This window comes from Panthera pardus, unplaced genomic scaffold (genome assembly GCF_024362965.1).
Source record: "Panthera pardus isolate Hobbes unplaced genomic scaffold, ASM2436296v1 HiC_scaffold_18, whole genome shotgun sequence".
NCBI lineage: Eukaryota > Metazoa > Chordata > Mammalia > Carnivora > Felidae > Panthera > Panthera pardus.
This window is the reverse complement of record NW_026526743.1, coordinates 27277322-27301685: the sequence shown is the minus strand read 5'-3', so window position 1 is coordinate 27301685 and position 24364 is coordinate 27277322. Positions and strand designations below refer to the sequence as shown.

Here is a 24364-nt window from a genome sequence, read left to right as displayed (position 1 = left end):
GTGGAGCCTGCCTGAGATTCTCTCTCTCTCTCTCTCTCTCTCTCTCTCTCTCTCTCTCTCTCTCCCTCTCTGCCCCTTCCCAGCTCTCTCTCTCTCTCAAAGTAAATAAATAAGCTTTAAAAAAAAACTAGAGAAGTCAGGAAAAGAGAGGGGAGGGAAGACAAGTACAATGAATAGAAAACAGTTACACACAAGATAGATTGGTATCAAATACTTAAAGTGTGAGTGGTGTAAGTATACCAATTAAACAACAGGAGTGTCAGAGTGAATTAAAAAACAAGATCTGACTATATGTTGTCTAAAAAAAATTCACTCTAAAAATTTTTTTAATGTTTATTTATGAGAGACAAAGAGACAGAGCATGAGCAGGGGAAGGACATAGAGAGAGGGAGACACAGAATCTGAAGCAGGATCCAGGCTCTGAGCTGTCAGAACAGAGCCCCACACGGGGCTTGAACTCACAAACTGTGAAATCATAACCGGAGCCGAAGTTAGACAGTTAACCGACTGAGCCACCAGATGCCCCCAAAACTCACTCTAAATATAAAGACATAGATGGGTTAGTAGTAAAAGGGTTAAAAAGAGATATACCACACTAACACTCATCAAAAGAAAAGATAATGCACAATCCAGAACAAGAAAAATTACCAGAGATAAATAAGGGGATTATGTAATTATAAGGGGGTTATTTCTCCCAAATGATATGATCTTTAATGTTATGCACCTAACAACAGAGCATCAAAATACATGATGCTAAAATGGATAAAACTCCAAAGGGAAATAGATATATTCACTCTAATAGGAGAAGACTTTGACAATGCTCTTCAGTAATTGATAGATCACATTGGCAGAAACTCAGTAAGGATATAGTTGACCAGACAGTGTTATCAAGGAACTTGATCTAATTGACATTTTCTTCTTTTCTTTCAAGACCATCCACTCCTGTTTTCCTGTGACCATTTAATATCCCCCATCCAGGGTTCCTGCCCCCAGAAAATGCCCCCATGTTCTCAACTGATGCACACCTGTCACTTGAGCCTGCCCTTAACTATTTCTCCCTGGGAAAAGTGATCCTGTAAATTAGTCCACACAGAAAGGCTGGTGATGGATAACTGCTTAGGGAACTACCTCTCCCAGGGGCTCATATCAGGAGCCAAATGAACAAAACCCCAGTGGTGGAGTTGGAAGCATTGTAGAGAAGCTGGTCCAAGATCTTTTCATTGTCCTTCTTATTATACCAAGAAAGGTCACTCTTACTCACAGATTCTGGAAGGGGTAGCCACAGGACAGGTAGAGACAGCTGAATAAAAGGTCACCAATAAAGGCATAGGTTTTAATTTGGACATTGGCCCTGATGTGCTCTAAAATTTTGGGAAACCCTTTTTCCCTTTCCCAGCCTCAACTTCTCCACCTTCACAATGGAAAAAAAAAAATCCTGTCTGGCTCAACTCTCTCAGGACACCAAGAATGAATGCCATAACAGACAGAAAAGTGTTTTAGATGGAAAATGCCATAAAATAAATTCAAGGTGTTATTATTTTAAGGTGCAAAATCAGAACTTATAAAACGAGGCATAAAAATGTCTTGGTAGATATATTTTCATTCTGGAGAAAATTAATGGCTACATCTTGGGCTTGAATTTTCTATAGAACCAGTCCCAGAATATTGGACATGGAAACACTCTTAGCGATATTTAGTTTCTCTTCTTCAGATGAAGAGTCTAAAGCCTAGAGAGGGAAGGGACTTGCTCAGGGTCACATAGCAGGTTAGGGACACATTTGGGAGTGGGAACCTGTAGTTGTGACACCTTTCCTTGGTTTTATTCTTCATTTTCATGGGGAGGGCAGAGAGTGGCAGGGCTAAAACATATGAGCCATCTCTGGACAATACGTGAGAGTTTTAAGGCCTATTTCAGCATCTAAGTGTATTGTCTCTAATGGAGATCTCTGACTTCCAGGCCCAGTGGATGCTCAAGATGAAATTCCTGCCATAATTGCTGACTTCAGCTCCTCAGAGCTATAGACTGGCTTGACCCGGAAACTCTACTGTGGGTCACATCTTCTCCACTGGTCTGGCTCCTGTACAGTGTGGCTTGGTCTGGTTTGAGTGCAGAGGTAATTGCAATATATTGAGGTTTGGTATTGTAATAAAAATAGGGGCCATTACAGCTAGCATTTATGTCATTAGTATTTAGTGGTGGTGTGTTGCAGCTTTTTTAGTGCTCATAAAACTGTCGCTGCTTGCAGATATGTCACGGCGCTGATATAAATTTAAAGGGTTGGAAATCCATAAGTCATAAAAACTAGATAGTAAATAGCAACAGAACAGGGTGGACAAGAACTGTTGCATTAGGCATGCAAATGCTTATGGATTTGCATGTCTAGTGCTTGCATTAGCATAATGAGAAGCACATTTACATTACAGATGGACTTGATTAACTAGGCCCTTGTAAATAAAGTCCACTCAGACTAAATAGAGGATGTTTAGGCTCCAGAGAAGAGATGGTTATAGGAGCCAAAGGGCAAGCAGAGCCATTTCTTGCCCTCTTCTCTTCTGGCATTGACCATTGAAAAGTTTTCAGAATCACTGATAATGCCCAGATGGGAATGCTTTTGTACTTATTTGATGTAATAATAACAGCAAACATGCACTGAGTGCTTACTATGTATTGGCCACTATTTAAACATTTTATGCATAGTAGCTCACTTAATCCTCATAATAACCCTATGATTATAATAATACCCATTTTGCAGATGAAGAAGCTGAGATACAGAAAAGATAAGGGAATTTATCAGAGTCCAACTATTAGTAAGTGGCAGAACAAGGATACAAACCCAGGCAGTCTAGCTCAAAGCCTGTCTCTTAACCACTACACTAGCTGCCTCGTATCCACTGAATTCATACAGGTATGCAGCTAATGCTATTGAAACATCTGTTACATACCAGACTCCAGGATACTGCTAAAGATAACAGCAATAAGATAAATGCTTGCTATCTTCCTAAAAAGTTCATGTAGTCTAGAGAAATTTAGAAGAAAGCAAAAATTCTGACATTGTGCTCAAGGAGCTCATAGAAGGACACAGCCTCCAGGAAAGGTGGGTCAAAAAAGGCTGCAGAGAGGATACCTCTTGGACTGAGACTTGAAGTATGTGTAGGAGTCCAAAAGGTGAGGAGTGGAGGATTAGAGCACTTGCTTAGGGAACGGCAAGCGCGGAGCCACGGAAGTGGGCATATTCTCAGACCCTAAGTCAGTTCACATGAGAATGTAGGGAACATATGAACACAAGCCAAAAAAAGAAAAAAAAAAGCAGGGACTGGTCATGAGGACTTATGGGACATGATAAAACTTGGAGGGTCAATCAATCATCTGGGCCTATAGTGCTCTCCAAGTAGAAACCTGGCTCCAGGTTAGGCACTAGGATTTACAATTCAAATACGAACTCCCTATTTGGCTCCCCAATTCATGAAGTAAACCTTATTCCAAAGTCCTGTGTCTTTTCCATCATGTCATGGATTCATAAACTCACAGAGTTCGTTAGGACAACATGGCCATTCAGACCAGACTTTTCATGGTACATGAATCCTGCCACAAGCTCTTCATTTGCTTGTGAACATTTGCTTCATTTGCTTCTACCTGAACAGTTCCATCTGCAGTTGGACAGGTGAGGAATTTGAACCGGCTTATTTTGGGTAGCCCAGTTAAGTGAGAAGTCCAAGGGAGTACCTAATATTTTAGAGTGTTATCTATTAAAATTTAACTGTTCTATGAGCTCTTCTTATGGTAACAGCTCCTAAAAGTAAATATACTATTCATTCCAGGTACATTTGAATGGAAGCCTCCCATAAATGATTTTTATGATGGCAGCCAACTTGAGGAATTTTTGAGAGCTGAGAATGTTCTTTGAGTCATTCTGGGGAATCGTGATGGGATGCATTCTATCTTGTACCTCCAGGTAACGTGCAAAGTAGATTATTTTAGACTGAGTTTTCCAGTGGTCATTTTCTCCATGACCTGAAACCTTTTATTTGTCTTGATGGTGACTCTAGGGCCTTCATGAGCAGGTGGGAATTGCCATCTTGAAGTAGGCCATAGGTGTCCTGTGAGGATGCTGGTCACGGGTCTGTAACCTGTAAGTGAGGGGCGGAAAGAAGGCATGTGGGAACAGGAAGCCATGAGTGTTTTAGAATCAACAAAACCTCATGGAGAATTGTGGCAGAAATGCTCTAGGCAGAACCTCCTCAAAGGAGCAGTAGAGGCTATGTTGGAGATTCCATAGCATCATGACTCTCCCCAGTCATCTTTCACCCCTGCCCCTGACTCTGGTGAACTCTGGTGAACTCTGGCTAATGCCCATCTAGGTTTCCTCTTCTTCCAGCGAATCTGATCAGGCTGAAGTTACTCTTAGCTCGTTCTACTTTTGGTTGGCCAGGAGCTCCTCAGAAATTCCTTTTCATAGCTGGTGGGAAATCTGGGGTTGGGGCCCACAGGTCTAAGAAACAGAGTGCTCTTGCTTACTTTCTGACCAGGAGAGCCTGGTGTTCACTTCCATGGGTTCTCAGGGCTGGCAAATTTCTGAAAGCTGGACCTTCCTAGAGTCTGTGGGACAGTCTCCTCTGACCTGCCTCCGTCCTCCACTCTGAGTCCCTAGCACACCTACAAAGTTGGGTCTATGTAGTGTTGACTGAACTAGAACTGAGGGCTGAAGGCATGGTTTCCTAGGTTCTCTTTTCCTTAAAGTTGCTGGACACGTGGTCCAGTTCATGGATATACTCTTTGTGACAGTATAACCATGTGCCAAGTGACATTGTACCAGTATAGATACATATATCAATATTTTTCCTCTTGTGGGTGTATTTACATCAGTACATGTCTCTATGTGTACGTACATATATTATTCTGTGTGAGTGTATATATGTGCATGTTTATATGTATATTTCTCTCTGCAGATGTGTGTATAGGTGCTTATGTCTATGAACATGTATATGTGTACTTACACAAACCTGTGTGTACAGGTGCATCTGTGTATGTATACATCTGAAAATGCTAAAGAGTGTTAGACAGGTGCTTGGGGGCAAAGCTAAGAGATGACACTGTAATTTCTTCCCTGGAATTTTAGAGCCTCTAAGGACAAAATCCCCCTAGAGGAGGCAGCAGCCTGAGTTGCCAGCTGGGCTGTAAATCCCTTTTATGTTGCCCAAGGCCATTGTCTGAGGCACTATTCTTGGCCTGACACTCTAAGAGATGACAGGATCTCTAAGAAAGTATGGTAAGAACTAAGGGGGCTATTATCCACAGAACAGGGGAATAAAGTTTCCTCTCTCTGAACCTCCCATCCTCACTCACCATGAAATAGAAACACAGGGGCAGAGGGAAAATAATCGCAAACCTCACTGAGCCAAATTTTACATATATGGACTCATTTGACTCATGATGGCTCTATGAGGGCTATTGGTCCCAATTTCCAGATGAAGACATGAAAGCACAGTGAGTTTAAGAAACTCATCAGGATTGGATGTCAAGGCAATATGGCTCCAAATGTACAGGATGGCTTTTATACACCAAGTTCTGGGATGAACACAGAGCTGAGATTACTTGTTACCAGTGACCAGAGACCATTCTTGGCCAAAAGGACAACATAGTGAAGTTTTTATTTGTTTGAAATTTTTCCCTTCCTTCTTCATTCTTCTCTTTGCTTTGAAATGTCCACACCTTATGCTTCAATAGCCAGAGCTTATCACTGAAGTGCCATGCTAGAACCTGTTCTCCTAGAGCCACCTCATTCCCCAATTGCTTGACTTCAGCAAGATTGCCTGTCTTGGCAGTCACACTCTCACTGACCTGCTCTCTGCTTTTCAAGGTGTTTCCATATTGAGCAAACTAATCAGTGCTAAGGTGATTATGGCTACTAATGAAATTAAATGTCTTACTTCCCCCAGACAGAATGCACTGAAATGTGCTGAAAGTGCATTTCAAGTTCGTGAAATCCAATGTCCTTTCTTAGGCTCAGAGAAGCGACCTACCTAAGGGAACAACAGCTAGTAAGATTATGTCTTGGCCTTGAATTCAATTATTCTAGTTTTAAACCCAACACTTCTTTCACTTTACCAAATTCAGGGTTTACAGTTAATCCCAAGGAAATGTGGTGATGGTGGTGCTGCAGGCACTGAGATTAGTCAGTGATGGAGATGGTCTGGTTATAATATAGGTCTCTATCTCCATTCACTATAGGTGAATAAGCTGGCTTTCTCAAGGTGTTGAAATGGGACACTTCCATGACAACTTGCTTATACCTCTCCTGGGTACTTCTCTAAGATCATGAAAATCTCAACCTGAAATGTGACCTTTTGCACAAATTCAAGGTGATAACCAGTGTCAGTCATCCAAGCATCAACATTCTTTCAAGAATAAGATACAGGAAAAGAGGATAAAGAATAACTTTTATTGTGATATTTGGTCTAAATATTGGTACAGGACTCCTGTCTGGAAAAGTCAAGCGAGAGGGCAAGTCTGATAGAGAGAACATAAACAGCAGATAAGATTTCTATTGTATACAGGATATAACTATTATATATGATTATTGTGGCAGTTCCCACCTGCCACTGTGAAGCTCTTTAGTAGCTATCCTTGTAATGTTTTATGTAAACATGGGTGTCCAAATCACCTGGTTATAGTATCCTTGATTCATTTTCTGGGTGGAGCATCTCAAAATTCATGGCAGAAGTGTCAAGAATCTACAAATCCCAATCTCTTGGGGAGAGGAAGCTGGGGGCATCTCCCAATGGTGGGTTCTCTGCTTCTCCTGAACTAAGGGCCCAGGGTCCCTACCAGGGTTTAAGGGACTCAAGGATACCAGATATCCCACTGTACAACTGGCTTTAATTGGAGAGGGTTTTCCCCTCTCCAAGAAACTCATGAGCTGCTTAAAATGACTTTCCAAATGTGTGTTGAGGCTGGATTTACGTCTGGGTTGCTGCATATTAAATGCTGATTATTAAAAACATTTGCATGGTGCTTTAACAACGATAGATTATGTATCTGTTACCTAAGTCTCAGTGAAAGCTTTATTAATTCATTATTATTTTATCAACATACAATAAACTGTTCTATTAAATCTAAACTAGACAGATATTTGGGGAGGGATCATCTAAAAGGACCTCAGCTGAGACTATCCCCAGGGAAGGACTTAATGAAGTTTCAAACAGTTAATAACCCTCAGTTCATAAATAAACCATGGGTATTTAAAGACCTGCAAAATACTGAAATAAGATGTTGAGACTCAACAAAGGAGATATGAGAGAGCACCCTTGGAATTCCCCTTCCTTAAAACTCACAGATATAGCCTCTACCTCTTGACAATATTTATTGGGCGCCTGGGAATATTTGGCACCCCTGAGGATGTTCAGATTAACTCTGCTCTTGGTCCCAAATTTACTAAGAAAATGGGCAGAGGCAGCTTTGAAACAATATTCTCCTTCTCTCAAATAATCCACTTTTGGCTTTAAAAATATTTTGGTCTGAGAGGCGAGAGAGGAGAAAGAGATTCTGTCTTAATATGAGACATGATAGTTCCTTGACAATCCTGTATGGTAAATCAAAAGTCAAATCTCATGCCTGCATGCTCTGGAGAAAGGACCAGCCACACCATTTTCAGGGCCCAGCGCAAAGTGAAATGAAGATCTCCTTGTTCAAAAGATAATTAAGAATTTTAAGATGACAAGAGCAGAACATTAACTCAAGCACAGGGGCCCTTCTAAACGTGGGGCCCAGTGTGATGACACAAGCTGAATGACATAAGCTGGTCCTCTGTGGATGGCTTCTTGAACAGGGTAGATGGAGGTATAAGAAACAAAGTATCCAAGGTGGTGAAGTCTGGTGTTCCACTGGAACATAGGGAGTGCAGAGGTTTGAAACAACCATTGTAAGCAGAACAGTGAGCCTATAGCAATAAGTTGGAGGAATATTAAGAGGTTTAGGTGTTGGGTAAAAGGGGCAGGAAGCTATGAAAAGTTTTAGAGTGGAGGAAGATGACCTCAGAAGTTCAAGGTTACTGACGGTCAAAAGGCCAAGGACTGACTCAGTTGGGAAGGTTTCTTCACATTGCAGTGGTCTCTGCTTCCAAACTTTTCATTTTGGGGGCACTACTCAGAGCCAATACTTGGCTTTTTTTCTTTCAGTTTGTAGTTCCTTGAGTGGTGAACACTAAAGTAGGACTTAGCCCTTCTTAAAGTTGGTTTCCCTGAAAGAAGAGCCTGAGGCACAGAGTTGTGTGTAAGTAGTTGTTTAGTTGTGGGGTGATCCAAGTAAGTAGAGTGAGAAAGCAGGAAGAGAGAGAAGAAAAGCCGGTAGAAGATGTATTACTGAGTGACTTACCACAGTGGGTAATGGGGGTTCAATTTCACTTGGGGACTCTCTGAGGAATGGTGCAGAATGCACTGCAGAATTGTCACTCTGACAAATAGGAAGCTGAGGCATTTGTCCAGACTCTTATGCCACATAGGTTGAGGATGTCCTTTGGAGTTATTATCTAGCATATACTTCGGGGCTACACGTGTCAGTCGCTGAGGGATCTTCATGGATTTAGATAATATTTGAGGATAGAAAGAAATAGAGATTTGCTGAGACACAGTTGAGATAGGATGCTGGCTGTGTGCTCAGAGATGCTCCCACAGCTGCATGGAACTCAGGTGGGCCTAAGGCATTTGTCTGGGATACATAAAATATTTTTAATAAGTTCCTTAGCCACTGAAAAGTTTCTGAATGTCTTCATGGCCCCATCTACTCAGAACTCAGTCTCTGGGGACCCATAAATGAGTTTTTGGGGAGCAGTCGGTTGTCCTTTCTTATGCCAATTACATAGGCAGAGTCTGTGTCCTAGATGGTCACAACTTAAAACATAGGTAGACCAGAAAGCTTCCCTGGATGGTACATGGGCCTCTCCTTCCTTTGGATGTCTGGAATTCCACCTCTGACTTCTCTGTGAGAGGATTATCTTCTACCAAAACCTTTGGTGGGAATGGCAGCATATGAATGCTGGACTCCTGGCATAATGGGCTGGAAGGCAGACACATGAATTTCCCAATGACTAGCTCTGAGGCCAAAAATCATGACTTAAGAGTACAGGTTATGGAGAGGGGCAGACGTGGGTTTGAATCCTGGTCCTGTCACCTGTTAGCTGTGGAATTTTGGGCAAGCCAATCATTCATCTATGTAGCTCTTAATTAGTTAAGTAGTTACTGAACATTGACTCTATTCCAGGCATGGAACAAATCCACCTGGAGTTTCCAAGTTAGAGGAGGAAATAGACAATAAAAGATAGGAAAATAATGGATAAAAATGAATTGTTATAAGTCTATAAAGGTGAATCATGTGAAATGATAGGGTATGGCGGGGATGGAGAAGGTGAATAAACTATGAAGATAGTGTAATAAGGCTGGGTTTCTTTCTTTTTTTTAAATTTTTAATGTTTTTATTTTACTTTTGAGAGACAGAGAGAGAGAGAGAGAGAGGGAATGAGTGGGGGAGGGGCAGAGAGAGAGAGAGGGAGACACAGAATCTGAAGCAGGCTCCAGGCTCCTAGCTGTCAGCACAGACCCTGACGTGGGGCTCGAATTCATGGACTGTGAGATCATGACCTGAGCCAAAGTCAGACACTCAACTGACTGAGCCACCCAGGCACACCAAAGCTGGGTTTCTTAATGGAATAAAAGGAGACAACATGGGAAAAGCAGAGGTAAGAGCTTTCCAGGCAGATAGAACAACATGTGTTATGGCCAGGAGATAATAAAAAGCTTGCATATTTGCAGAGCCAAGAGGAATCCAGGTTGATGAGACCATAATAAATGAGGGGAGGACGGTCATTAGATAAAATTGCAGAGGGAGGGAGGGGATAGTTCATGTTGGGCATTGTAATCCAAGTAAAGGACTTTAGGTTTTATATTACAGATAAAGGGAAGTCACAGAAGTACTTAAATCAGAAGAATGATGTGATCCAATTTTTGGTTTAAAAAAGATCACTCTTAACATAGTGAAGTAACTAATTTGCTGGAAGGCCAAGAGTAGCCATGGTGAGACCAATTAAGAGGATTTCATGGTATTTAAGAGCTGACAATAGTAGTGAGGATGGAGGGAAGTAGGTAGAGTTGAGGAATATTTGGGAAGTAGAGTAAACCAGAGTTGCCAATGGGTTGGATGTCAGGGAAAGATAGAAGTTTCAGTGATGATTCCCTGGAGAAACAATGGTGTCATTTATTGAAGTGAGTAAAAATGAGATAAGAACATGTGTGAATATGTGTGTGGGAGATCAAACAGTTGGACATTTTGAGTCTGGGTTGTCTATATGGTGTGTAGGCTGAGATGGCAATTTGTTGTTGGCTCTTTGGGTCTAGACTTTGATGAAGACACTTTGATTGGAGACTAAACTTGAGAGTCATGGGCATACAGATGCTTTCTGAAAGCCTGAGAAAGATGTAATCTATAAAGTGGGGAAAGAAGATCTATCTGCAGTGGGGTGCCTGGATGGCTCAGTCAGCTGAGTGTCTGACTCTTGATTTTGGTTCAGGTCATGATCCAGGCTCTGAGTTGGGCTTCATGCTGAGCATGGAGCCTGCTTGGGATTCTCTCTCTCTCTCTCTCTCTCTCTCTCTCTCTCTACCTCTGCCTTTGCCCTTCCCCTGCTCACACACACACACACACACACTCTCTCTCTGAAATATATTTTTGTAAAAATGAAGATCTATCTGTAAAGTCAGACACTGCTCAAGAAGCACAATTACTTCTCCCCTCTCCCATGCCTGTTTTCCTTCCATCATGGGAGCTAGTTGGGTGGCCCCCTGGAGGCTTTCACAAAGGCCGGAGTGAGGGACACAGCCTCAGAGTCATGGAATAGAACAGTCTTGGCATAGCTCTAGTTACAAGCTAGCCTCACATAAGCCTCTTATTCCTGAGCAACATGATGCACTGGGTTGTGCTAGAAGACTCGTAAACAAGATAGACGTGAACCTTTGACACTGAACTCATTCTCAAGGTACAGGCCACATTGATCCATCTTTCTTTCAGTGCTGTGAGCTGAAGAGGAGAGGTGGGCCCTGGCGTCAGGAATCTGAGCCCTACACGCAAAGCAACTGCAAGCCCATTTGAAGTAGTTGTGACAAAAGGCCTTGGTTGCTAGGAAGAAGGCAGTGGAGAGGCTCACATAGGCTGTTTGCCAGGGTGGATTAAATACACATTGAAATATGAATCATTGGAGGCCTTTTAAAGACTGTCACCTGACATACAGAAATCGCATTTCTTTTCCAGTGGAAAATGGCAGCAAGCATCAATTGTTAGGGGATGCCACATGAATGACAGGCCTTGTACAGTGCTTTGTTCTGTGTGGAACATTTCTATTGCATAATGACAGTTTATGCACAATGTCGGCAAATATACACAGGCAAAACCACACACGTGCACGTGCGTGCGTGCGCGCGCGCGCGCGCACACACACACACTTTGGTTATTCAACTGTAGGTATTTTAGAGCTTCCTTTGAATTATTATTGAGAGGATTTACATGGCCTTAACTGCCTTTGCCTAGCTCTGCAAAGTGTTTCTAGGACTGAAGAGTTTTCGAGCAATCATATCAGCCTCAATCATAATATTCCTTTATGTTGGGTTAAGATTCCCAGTTCTGGTTTCCAATAGACTTGGGTCCAAATTTTGGCCTTGCCACTGTGATCATGAATGAATTACTCCCTCTTTCTAGGTGTCATACATTTCCTTATTTCTAAAATAAAATTATAATATGCTGTCAGAATGTACAGGATTAGTGGGAGTGGTAAGATGTTTAATGCCCAGAGAGCACTTAGCAAAGAGCCTGAAATATGATAGGTACTCTGTGAGTGCTGTCAACTTGTTTCCTAGACTCTGACTTGCAGATGAGATCATGGAGATCACTAAGGTTAAGTAAGTCACTGAAGGTCACACAGCTGTTCTGGTGTTAGAGACTGAATGTTTGTGTCCCCCACGCCCAAATTCATATGTTGAAGTCCTAACCCCCCAAGTGATGGCATTGGGAGACAGGGTCTTTGGGTGGTAAGATTAGGTTAGATCATGAGGGTGGGGTCCTCATGATGGGATTAGTGGTTTTTTAAAAAATTGTTTACATTTATTTTTGAGAGACAGAGCACAAGTGGGGAGGAGCAGAGAGAGAAGGAGACAGAATCCGAAGCAGGCTCCAGGCTCTGAGCTGTCAGCGCAGAGCCCAATGTGGGGCTCAAACTCACAAACGGTGAGATCATGACCTGCGCTGAAGTTGGACGTTCAACAAACTGAGCCACCCAGGTGCCTCGGGATTAGTGGTTTTACAAGAAGAGGAAGGAAGCAAGGGCTCTCTCTCTCTCTCTCCCAATCCGAGCACAGTATTGAAGAAAGGTCATGTGAGGACAGAGCAAGGAGTCAGCCATCTGCAAGCCAGGAAGAGAGACCTCACCACGAAATGAATCAGGCTGCACTTTGATCTTGGACTTTCCATCGTCCAGAACTGTGAAAAATAAATCTCTATTGTTTAAGCCACCCCATCTGTGGCATTTTGTTATGGTGGCCTGAGCAGATGAAGACATGTGGTAAATCCCAGCTGGAATTCATATTCTGGCTCCAAATCTAGGTACAAATCTCAGACAAGTCCTGGAAATGGGCTCAAAGCACCTGCATGCAGAAACGCAATTGGGAAGCAGGACTATGTTTTGCCTTATTCTGGGCTTTCTTCTTGCTTTCCCTGGGGTTCTGCATGGTAAGATGTATGGTTTCCTGACCCAATGTCAAAATGCCCAGATTATCAGGCTTGGATATAGCATTTTTACTCACTCAGCATTTACTTGATTCACATTTATTTTTCCATTCACTTATTCTTTTAGTACATTTTTCATTCAACCTTAAATCACTCAGCATTTATTGAGCACCAACTCGGTGCAGGATCTTTGCAAAATAAGTGAAATGTAATCTCCTTGCAAACTCTGTGTGTCAGATGGCTTTGGATGTCCTATGTAACATGTTCAGGGCATGAGGCATTTCCTCCCCATCTGCTCCCCTTCCAAAACCTTGCACCATATACACACCAGATCATGCCATGAATGCAACTTGCTTCCTTTCTGGCATCTGGCTCATTTCTGCAGCCTCTGGACTATGACTATACATACCAGTGCCTGCCCTTCTTGCCCAGCTTTGCCCAGATCCCTGTATTTGTTTCCTATCGCTGCTGTAACAAATTATCACAAACTCAGTGGCTTAAAACATCACAAATTTGTTGTTTTTCACTTCTAAAGATTAGCTGAAGTATGACAAAGATCTCACGGTGCTTAATTCAAGGTGTTGATAGGACTGTATTCCTTTTGGGAGTCTCCTGTGAATAATGCACTTCCTTGGCCTTTTCCAGCTCCTAGAGGCTACTCACATTCCTTAGCTCATGGCCCTGTCTCCCATCTCCAAAGACTTCAACATTGTCTCTCTCTGAGTCTTCTGTAGTCACATCATCAGGAAGGTTCTCTTCTTTTAAAGATTCATATAACTAGATTGGGCCATTGGATAAGGAGATAATCTCCTTTTGTCAAGATGTTTAACCTTAGTCCCATCTGCAAAGTCCTTCTTTGCCATGTAAGGTAACATATTCACAGGTGTCAGAGTTAAGGCATAGGCATCTTTGGGGGCACATTATTCTGCCTACCACATGCCTCAGCAGATCTCTCTGCGCAGGGCAAGCACTACCTGATGGGTTCAGAGCATCTGCCAGGCTCTGGCAGGCCTGCAGGAGGGTTTTATGTCCCAAGCTAAGAAGAGCAATAAGTGTTAAGTTCAGGTTCAGCGCAATGGATGGAGGCTCTCCAGTCAATCAAATTATAGTTCAATCAGTTCATTTTAATCACTCCTCTGGAGAGAAGTAAAACTCTGCATTGAGGAATACACAGCAATTTTATTGATGACAAGTTTAATTGTTTCATTTTTCCTTACTGTCTCTAACACAGCCGACTTTTAATCAGTGGGAGCTGAGATTCTAATGAAGTAAAGTCCACTTTTCCGCAGTTCACAACTAGCTGGAAATAATTGGGCTGAGACTCCCATCCAGACACTGCAGAGCCGCTGGCATTTTCCTGAAAACCAGGCTTAATTGCTTTGCTGATGTTGTTAAGTAGTCCTGAGGGGGTGGAAGTAGTAATGCTGCCCACATATGCTGGGAAACAATACCCCAAAATGTCTTAAAAGGGTCCACAAAGTCTGTCCAACTGGTAGCGAGGAAGAAAAAATGAACTGGAGTGTGTTTTCTGCAGGCAGGGGCCTGGGGGAGTATGTGGGAGCTGTGATGTGGATGGCTGCAATTTGACAAGATCAACAGCAACCGCCTTTTCCTTTCCTCTGAAAGCTAAGCAGGATTCTGAGTGCAGGGGTGTGTGTGTGTGTGTGTGTGTGTGTGTGTGCGCGTGTGTGCACATTTGGATTTGTGCGGTGTGGTTTCAAGGAGAGATCGAGATTTTAGGCTGCCTTTGGCCTCTGAAGGGGGCAGGGGGGGGGCGCGTAATGGAGGATTCTAGTGGATATTGTCTCAGCCCTGAGAGGTGGCAGGGAGATTGGCTAGTCTGGAGAAATTCTAGGATCACAGATACAAGGCTTGGAAGAGTCAGAGAGATTCCTTCCTTATCCCCCACAAAGGCCCACTATTTTACTTGATGGATGGTGATGATAATAGCAATAGCTGCTAGGTTTTTTTCGCTTACTATGTGGACAGAGATTTGGGTTATGCTCTCTTTTATTCCTCATAAAAACCAATAAATAAGGTGCTATTATTATCTCCTATATTCAAATAAAGAAATCAAAGCACAGAGAAGTCCCAAAGTTTGCCCAAAGCCATAGAGTTGTAGGATTTGAATCCAGATCTGCAAGACACTAGAATCAATTCTCTTAGCTCTTATATCACATTTTTTTCAGTCCTAACAACAACATTAAAAATAGATAATTTTTTATTGAACATTACATGTTCCTGGCCTAGTACTAAGCACTTTCTGTATCTTATCTCATATAATCCCAAAAGCAACCCTAGAAGGCATGTTCCCACTTAGAGAACAAGAATAAGGGAATTGAGGTCTGGAGTGAAGGACACTATCAAAGGCCACTCAACTGGGACTCAAACGTAGGTCTGTCTGCTTTGAGAGCTTGTGATTTTATAACACAGCACTTTGCTTGGGAAAGGGTCTAGGTACTGAATGAAGATTGATATTAGTGTTTTCTCAATCTATCCAAATAATTAATTCTATGGTTCTGGGTCTGGCTGAGATGGCTCAGGACTTGGGCATCTCTTTAGACATCTGAAGAAAGAGAGGGATGAAGCCCCAGAATCCTCACCTAATGATCACGGTTTTGGAAACCCAGGTTCAGTTACTGCTTCTGACACTAGACTTGGGAACATAATTTAACTTTGGTAAGCCTCCATTGTATTGTCTGTATTTTGTGAAGATTAAGTGAGATCATGTATTTATTCTTTTATTCCAGAAATTTTTATTGAGCTTCTTACTCCGTGCCAGGAACTGTTATAGCCCTAGGAATGCAACAAGAAACAAGGCAGGTAAAGTCCTTGCTTTAGTGGAACATAGATTCTCATTGAGAAGTCAGATAATGAATAAGTAAGCAAGTCAACAAAGAAGAGAATTCTTGCTTGTGACCAATTCTACAAAAAGTACTATAGCAGAGGGAACCCCTAGGAGTGGAGGAGTGGAGGTGGTCAGGGAAGGCCTCTGAAGAGATGATATGGGACCTGAATTACTTGCTGGAGTCAATCATGCAGACATCTTGGGGAATAGCCTTTCAGGCAAAGGTGATTAAATGTGCAAAGATCAGAGGCAGGAATAAGCTTGGTGAGCAGAAGAACAGAAAGAAGGCCAGAGTGGCGGGGGAGCAATAAATGAGAGAGAAAGAGGAGGACTATGAGGTTGAGAAAGAGGCAGTGAACAGATCATGCAGGACCTAAAGGAATGGGCCATGGAATTTGAAGTTAGCTTTAATGTCAGTTGGAATTCATTCCAGGGCTTTTAGTAGCAGTAGAGACAACCTCTGGTTTAATTTCTAAAAGGCATTTCAGTTGGCCTAAAGAGGCAAGTTTGGAAATAAGGAGATAAGTTAGGAAGCTTCCACTGTAGGACATCCTGACATCTCAACAAATGAGAGATTGTTATAATAATTACCACCCCAGAAAGCAGTTAGCACTTGAGGAGATACATGGTTAAGTGTATAGGTAGCAGGAGAAAAAAAGGTCTGGCCAGTCGAACCAGGTCTGTAAGATGAACATTTTGTAAGACAGGTATTCATGAATCTTTATGCTTTTTAATGAATTGAAAAATGGTGAGTATGGAAAACAGAATAAAAAGGAGCCCAGATGATAAGGACAAAACACAAGTGATTGATCAGCCAGTTTGTTTACAGCAATTATGACTGTGTGATTGCAGAGTCATTTCAACAATAAGCAACCAAAAGGGGCCCTTGAATGGGTGGATCTGGGAGAAGGCAAATATCAAATTCCCACTCTTCAGGCAGAATCTCTGCATTTGCCCACACTCCCCAAAACACATTGCTGGTGTCTTGGAGTCAGAAAAAAGCAGATAAATAAACTTGTGAAGAAGGTTATGTGAGGTGTGTGTGTGTGTGTGTGTGTGTGTGTGTGTGTGTGTGTCTGGGGAGGGGGGAGAGAGGGAAAGAGAGACTTCTTTGCCTCATCTCAAGTCATGGTGGTATTTTTATTTGAATTTTATTTTTCTGATGCTGTTAGATAACAAAGGGTAAATTAAAATACAATAAAAATTATAGAGGGAACATGGGAAAAGAAGAACGACATTCTCCTGGCATTTGTTTCAAGGCTGCAAAATGTAGAGTGTCTTGACAGCATAGAAAGAGATTTTTCTCCTTTAAACCAGGTGTTGGAAAATGTGCTTCATTTAAGCAAATCAATATCTTTAATTTCAGCCCGTTGCTCTGGATTTAGTGCCCGATTTCCAGGGAAATGTAGAAAGAGTCAAGCCTCATAACTTTCTGTAGTTCCTATGAAAAGAAAGCAGAAGACCAAAGGTGTCACAGTGGCTATTTTTAGAACTATTTTAACTTCTACTTCTTGGACTTCCTGTGAAGTCATAATGTGTTAAAGGAAAATAAGGTAAAGAAAGGGATAAGAAGTTCTGAGTATGGCCGGTGAAATTATAAATATTATGGTTTGAAAAGCCTCACTGATAAGGTGACATTTGAATAAAGACATGCAGGAGATGAGATGAGCCAGGTAGAAATCTAAGGGAAGAGAATTCAGGCAGAGAGGGGAAAGAACACAGTTATGTGATTGGAGCAGGCTTCAGGGTTTGGGGAGTTAGGAGCCATGTGTGGCTGGAGTGGAGAGAGCAGTGGTAGAGTTCAGAGATTTGAGTGGCTGGATCATGTGGGGCTTTGTGGTTCATTTGAAGAAATTTAGCTTTCATGCTGAGTGAGATGGGGAGCTCTCAGAAGGTTTGGAGCAGAAGAGTGACATGATCTACCTTACATATTGACAAGATTTCTCTGATGCTCTGTCAAACATTTCTCAAAGTGGAGCAAGCTAGAATCAGGGAGAATGGAGGGATCATGGTGGGATGGACCAGAATTTAAACCAGTGAGGGGCACCTGGGTGGCTCAGTCGGTTGAGCGCCCAACTTCGGCTCAGGTCATGATCTCACAGTTTGTGGGTTCAAGCCCCGCATCAGGCTCTGTGCTGACCGCTTGCTCAGAGCCTGGAGCCTGCTTCAGATTCTGTCTCTTTCTCTCTCTGCCCCTCCCCCACTCATGCTTTGTCTCACTCTGTTTCTCAAAAATAAAGAAATGTAAAAAAAAAAAATAAAAAAAGGTTTTGAACCAGTGTGAGTGGCAAGAAGTGTAAGATCTTGTTGTTTCGTTGAAGTACAATCAACAAAATTTGCTGATGGGCTGGATGAGGATATGGGAGCACCAAGCATGGGGAACAAGAGATTAGGAGTCTAGTCAGGACATACAGTTTGGAATATCTTTTATACATACAAGGGGAGATGTTGCAGAGGCAGTTTTATAGATAAGCCTAAAGTTCAGGATAGAGGTCCAGTCTGGAGATACAAATTTGGGGGTTGTCAACATTTAGGAAGTTATGAGACTGCATAAGCCCAGTAAAGCACTGAGGATATGTATTAAAGAGAACTTTAAAACAGGGTTTAGAGGTCTCTTTTTAATTTAATTGTCTTAATTATGGGAGAATTAAGGCAATTGAAGGAGATAAAGGAGTGATTGAAGGAAGAAACTGCTGATTCAAGCTCTCATGTTGGATTTACATTTCTGCAAGTGTTTCACTTTTTTTCATGCAGTAATGCCAGGGATCCACCCATCTGTCCATCCATCCATCCATCCATCCATCCATTCATCCATCCATTCTACCTTCCACCCGTCCATCTGTCCATGCATCTATACATCCACCCACCTGTCCATCCATCCATCCATCCACCCATCCATCCTACCTTCCTCCCGTCCATCTGTCCATGCATGCATGCATGCATCCATCCATCCATCCTACATTTTTCTTTCATGATATATGTGAAAAAGCACACAGCATTTTACAAAAGAGATTCGCAAATGAACTTTGTCTCTATTCACCTAGCCACCCAACTTCCTTGGTCTCAGTCTCCCCTTTAATCAACTGAGAGAATGGTCTAAAATGTTAGTTTTGGACATTGTAGAGATGTTAAAAAGCATGCCTACTCTGATGTTCTATGGTTTCAGGGCCATCAGAAAATTTGAGGGTCCTTTTCTGAGTTATCTAACACAGATCCAATTGGATAAATATGGCAAGAATTGCTCTTAACTTCTTACTACTTTATTTCTGGTTGTTCATGAAAGGGCACACATACAAAATAATACAAATCCTCTGAGTCCACTGCTTCAAGGTTCCCAAGTCCATTCTCATCCAAATTCCTTGAGCTTCTCTCTGCTCTGAGGATGACTTTGCTGTATTGAGGTGCTGACATGCAGATGTTGAAAGGTTTGCTGAACAGGCAGTTTGGGGAGCAGAGTGTCACATTGTCCAGGGGCAGAGCACAGGCAGTTCTCATTGGGACCACTTGCTGATGGATGCTCGCCAGTTGGCTCATCTCTTCTTGTGATATTGTTATTTTAGAGACAAGAAAAGGCCAGCAGGTTTAAAAAATATGTATCTTAGAAGTTGTCTTTGTCATCGGTCAAGTTGCGACAGCCCTTATCCATATGCATGGTAGAATACTAACTTGTCTCTAAGTTCAATCTCCTAGTGTCTCTTTTGGGCAACAGAAGTTCTTCCACAGACATAGACCAAAGACCCTTATCACTACCCTGCCCCAGATATTTGACCACATTTAAGGCTTAGAACTTGGATTTGGGTTTTTTTCTTGGGATCTTCTTATCCCAGGTTTACTCAGTGATAAGAATCATGTTATCTTTATGTGAACTTCTCTCTGCCCTTCAAGCCATCTGCTCATTGCTAGTACAAGTTATTAACATTGATGACCACACCCAACATCTGGATATATCAATCTTAGCTTGGGTCACCTTGATGGCTCCAGTTATTGGTAATGTGTTTGAAGCTTTGGCATGAACCAGGGAAGGCGTGCCTAAACATTGGCCATTGGCTTCCAGGCAGATACTGGGCCTCTGGCCATGAACATCTTTATTTATTATCTTCCTTTCAACTCTCTCAGGCAAAGCAGTTGTCATAATAGAGTAGGTGCAATTTATTTTGGTCTTGGCAAGGCACTGCCCCCCTTCCCCAGGCTTTCATCTTCTTCCTCCCTCTTTCTTTGACATTATTTGTCAAATGATCCAAAGGTAATTTTTAATACCTTTGCATCACATTGGAGCTAAGTTCTGCTGGATTATTAATGATTAAATATTTTCTAGTCATCCACCTGCACAGTCTGTAACAAATTATCCCAAAAAGCAGATTAATTCCATCACGATTTTGAATAAGAAAATGACAAGAGAATGCCCTGCAGTCTTTAGAACTGAACAGTTGCTCCAAAAATCTCTCATATATCTGGAAAGTTGTTGGTTTTATAAAAGACTTGAATCTGTCCTTCAGAGGTCATTTAGCAGGTATTTATTGAGGTCCTGTTGGATATTAGCCTGGTGTGGGGTACTGAAAAACCTGGTTAATTCTTAGAACCACATGGGGAACTTTGTAGAAATGTTCACCTCAGATTTACTGAATCAGGGTTTTCATAAGTGGAGCCCAGAAATAGGTATTTTTGGAAGGCTCTCCAAGTAATTCTGATGCAGCCAGTCTATAAAACTGTTTTGGAGTCTCTGCCATGGAGGATGTAAGAAGAAGGGAGGCAGACTTCTTACCTAAAGAGGGTTTATAATCTCATAGGGTTCTGGGATTTACCCAGGATGCATTATCAAGTAATGGAAGCCATTTATAGTTTAGGATGAATGAGTTTGCTTCTCAATAAGATAATAAAAATGTTTTGTAAACTGTGAGTCACTATTGGAAACAGTTCAGAAGAGAGAGAAGACTTGGGATGGTTTTATGAGGACATAGGTGAAAAATAAAACTGCCCATTGAACAGAAGTGGGGTGATAAGTAGATAAACTTTCGATTATCCAAGTGCATGAGGAATGGAGATTCTGATCAATTGATCTATATCTATCTATCTATCTATCTATCTATCTATCTATCTATCATCTGTTGGTTTTTATGTCAATCTAATCTAATCTATCTGGATTTGGTTATTAAATTGGTTTTGATTTTGTTACTAATGGACTTTCTTGCACACATGAGGTGAACAAAGGTCAGGCATCCTGTTTCAGTCCTAGCTCTGTTTTGCCTGCTTTCTGACTTTCTGAATAAGTCTTCCCATCCCTCTAGGTCTCAGTTTTCCCATCTGTGAAAGAGAAGATTAGATTTGATGACCTCTAAGGTCAATTCCCACCCTAACATTCTACGAAAATATGAGTCCACTTTCCTGCCTTAACAACAGTCCAGTGGCTGTAGTAGAATCTTTCTTTCATACCGACGGATCCAGCAGGACCTTAAGTTGTCATCCTGAATGTTAGCTCCCATTTATTGAGAATCAAGGTGGGAAATTGAGCACTGAACAATCTATGTAAGTTTATTTGTTCTAAAAAGACTAAATGTTAGCTCTGAACTCATTTGTATCATCTGCTTCTCTCTCTCAAGTGATAGAGGGAGCAAAAATACTAATATCTTGAGTAATTATAGTGAATGGATGTTATACTTAATTTGTAAGGCATTCTACTCATTATTATCCATAGTAATGGAGAGAGCACTCTCATTAACAAATAAGAGCTTCTTGAGCACCTATTATTGGGCAAGTCTCAGGCTAATTCATATTCATTTGTGTACACCAAATTGGAATGCTCTGGAAATTTTATTTGTTGCAATCTTGCTTTTGTCATTATGTCAAATAGACAAGTGGTAAGAACCAGCTGTGTTCCCTGAGCCACCCAGTATGATGGCTTTGGGTTTGTAGTGGTAAGGGAGCTTCAGGATGGGTATTGGGCCATTTTCTTTAATGTCTTCCATGTGGGCTATTCCCAGTAGCTCATTTATGCCTTTGGTCTAGCTACCCACACACTAGAAGGGATCCTTTTTGCCTGACCAAACCCAGTTACTCCTTATCACTTAAAATCTGTACCCTTTAAGAGTCTCCCTGGCTCATTTCATCCCCCTTGTCTCAGATCTCACTGTACTTTCTGCTATTTACTGAGCACTTAGTGGGTGCCAAACACTCATCTATATAATATTACTTTACCTCTAATGGAAGCAACGGGATGTTATTCACATTTTTCAGAAAAGAAAATTTAGAGACACTAATCCATTTTTATGGGATCCCATAGCTGTTAGGAGGTGGGGACGAGAATGAAATGCAAATCATTGTGAGTTTTGGCCCCTTCAGTCTCCTGCCACCTCTTAACTGGACCCTCATTTTCCCAATAACTTCAGGCATCTCGAGTTTATATTGAGCCTGATCCATAGGAGTTCGGCATACATGAGAGTCACCACTCATATTTGTCTGTCCTCCAGCTCTGAGTCAGTGTTGGTCCAGTACCTTTCTTAGCAGACACTTGTAGAGTTAAATGAAAGTAGTACATTTCACCCTTCCAGCTGGTGCCTTGCCTTAAGGGCTGGGACAGGAATGTGTGGAAGTCTTCTGAAGCCCATGCCCTGCCTCTCTCCTACCAGAATTATTGGGGAATTGGCCCCAGGCATCCATTGATGAGAAGCCTAGGAATGAAAGCACCAGCTCCTGAACACAGAGAAATTAAGGACCTGTCCCTTAATAGGAAGCAAATTATTGCTGTCTGTCTTTGTGTGCAATAAAGAGGGTGGGTGGGGAAGGGAGTGATCATTTCTTTGAGTAAGAAATAAGACATCAGAGCTTACCCAAAAAATTATCTCCTTTTTTCCTATAGAATTAATCTAATCATCTAAAGAAAATTTTACTTATTGGGGACAAATTATTCTAATGATTCAATAATGTCTCTTTTTCTATTTTTTTCCAGATAAAAGAAAGACAACCCTACTATGGAGAGGAAATTAGCTACAGATATTAAAAGCCCGAGTACAGCTTCTTTGAGCCATGAGCTTTCTAGCAGATATTTATGATTTGATCCTATGCAAATGTGAAACGTCTGTGGACAGGCTGCTTTAAAGATCACTACTAGCCCAGCAACTGCAAAAATGTTGAAAACAGCACTTTAAGTACTTTGTGTTTGATGTTAAGTTATTGCTAATTTTTTTGGATCTGGGGAAGTTCCATTTCCAGAAATCAGATACAGTATTATAAGAACACAAGGGAATCATTTCCAGCACTATTTATATAAATGTAAGGATTCAACACAAATGCAAATTAAAAACTGCCTCCTTAGAGTTTGCTTGATTGTGTTCACAGAGAAGCAACCACCTCAAACCTGCTAGGGTTTTTGCTTGTTTTGTGTTTGCCATAGAAATGAACGCTAGACCAATTGTGCATCAGCTGCCTGAAAAATGCACTGGGGCTTTATTTTGCATTCAAGACAAACGATGTCTCTTTTGTTTTGCATTTAAAATAGGAATGTTGCATCAATAACCCCAGACTAACCTCACCCAGTACCTGCAAGGAGAGAGGGGAAGGCCAGCATAATTGAGTATGTGGCTTCACCTCTAAACAAGGCACAAGGGCAAATGTAGTTTTACCCTTGTGAGGAGTTTCTGGAAGGAGATGGTATTTTTTTCCTTATGCGTGACTGCATTCCTTGGTTGAATTCTGTGGCTTCATGATGCGGGCCAACAATTTAGAAAGTGATCTTAAAGCCATGGTAACAGTGGAGAGGCTGTCAAGAGCCACAGAGAATCTTGACCTGGTATACAGTAAGACTGAGGGTGTTTCAACTGCATGGCATCTGGTTACAGATCATCTCTTTACATCCTGTGACAGCACTGTCTGCTAAGAAAAATAGCTTGGTATCTCCTTCCAGCAAGTGAGAACCAGGGGCCCAGAGAGGTGAAGAGACTGGCTTGCAGTTCACACAGCACATGTTGAGGGTCGTGGGGAAGGGGCTCTCTGAATTAGCACTGAGGTCATGTTGCTGGAGCCTCCACACCTCCGCTCCACTTTGCCTGGTGTATAAAGTAGTAGGCTTCCCTTTACCGTTATTTGCTTGGGGGTGTGTTTTTCACTCTTAAACTCAATGACCTTGAATCTCTAGAGCGTCCTGGATAAAACCTGATAAAAAGTGGGATCAAAGGGTGGTGATTGGGAGATATGGTGGATAGATTTTGGCTTTATGATCAGGGAGATTTGGGTTGCCTCTTGTACAACCTTTGGTAAGATATGTAACTTCTCTGATCTTGGCACTTTCATCATTTAAATGGAAACAATAAATGCGTATCTCAGAAGAAACAGAATTATATACATTAAATATACAGTAGTCAATCAATTCCATACTGTGATTTTCTTCAATGGCTTAATCCAAGGGACTTGGATGATGACAAAATTATAATCACCACAAAGGCAACTTTTGGGGTGTTATTGGATGCTCACATCCTATCTCATGGGTGGCTGCTTCTTTCCACCTCAGCTGAGGCATAAAAAAAGAATTTCACAATGGGGGAGACTGTTGGTGATCCTTGTTTAACCCAGCTTCAGTTTGTGTATGGGCTCATTGAAGGTCAGAGATAGGAAGGGAAACACAGAATATAAGTGAGGGGAGAAAGAAGGAGGAGGCAGATGTATGGGACAAGGTCCAGTTCTGCAGGGCACAGTGCATAGGTTGGTTCTGCACAGGAGCACTGGGATGAGGGGTGGACAGCACCTACCTCTTCGATGGCTGT

At 41.8% G+C, this 24364-nt stretch overlaps 1 long non-coding RNA gene across 2 annotated transcripts; it reads left to right on the top strand.

The window, feature by feature from the left end:
* The first annotated feature begins 1962 nt into the window (after positions 1-1962).
* LOC109271016 (uncharacterized) lies at positions 1963-22921 on the top strand. 2 transcript variants are annotated; one of them, XR_002081801.2, is made up of 4 exons: positions 1963-2114; positions 3820-3953; positions 15514-15586; positions 22555-22921. It is a non-coding gene; the product is annotated as an uncharacterized LOC109271016 (long non-coding RNA). The 2 variants fall into 2 exon arrangements; XR_002081800.2 differs by lacking the exon at positions 15514-15586.
* Positions 22922-24364: the final 1443 nt, after the last annotated feature.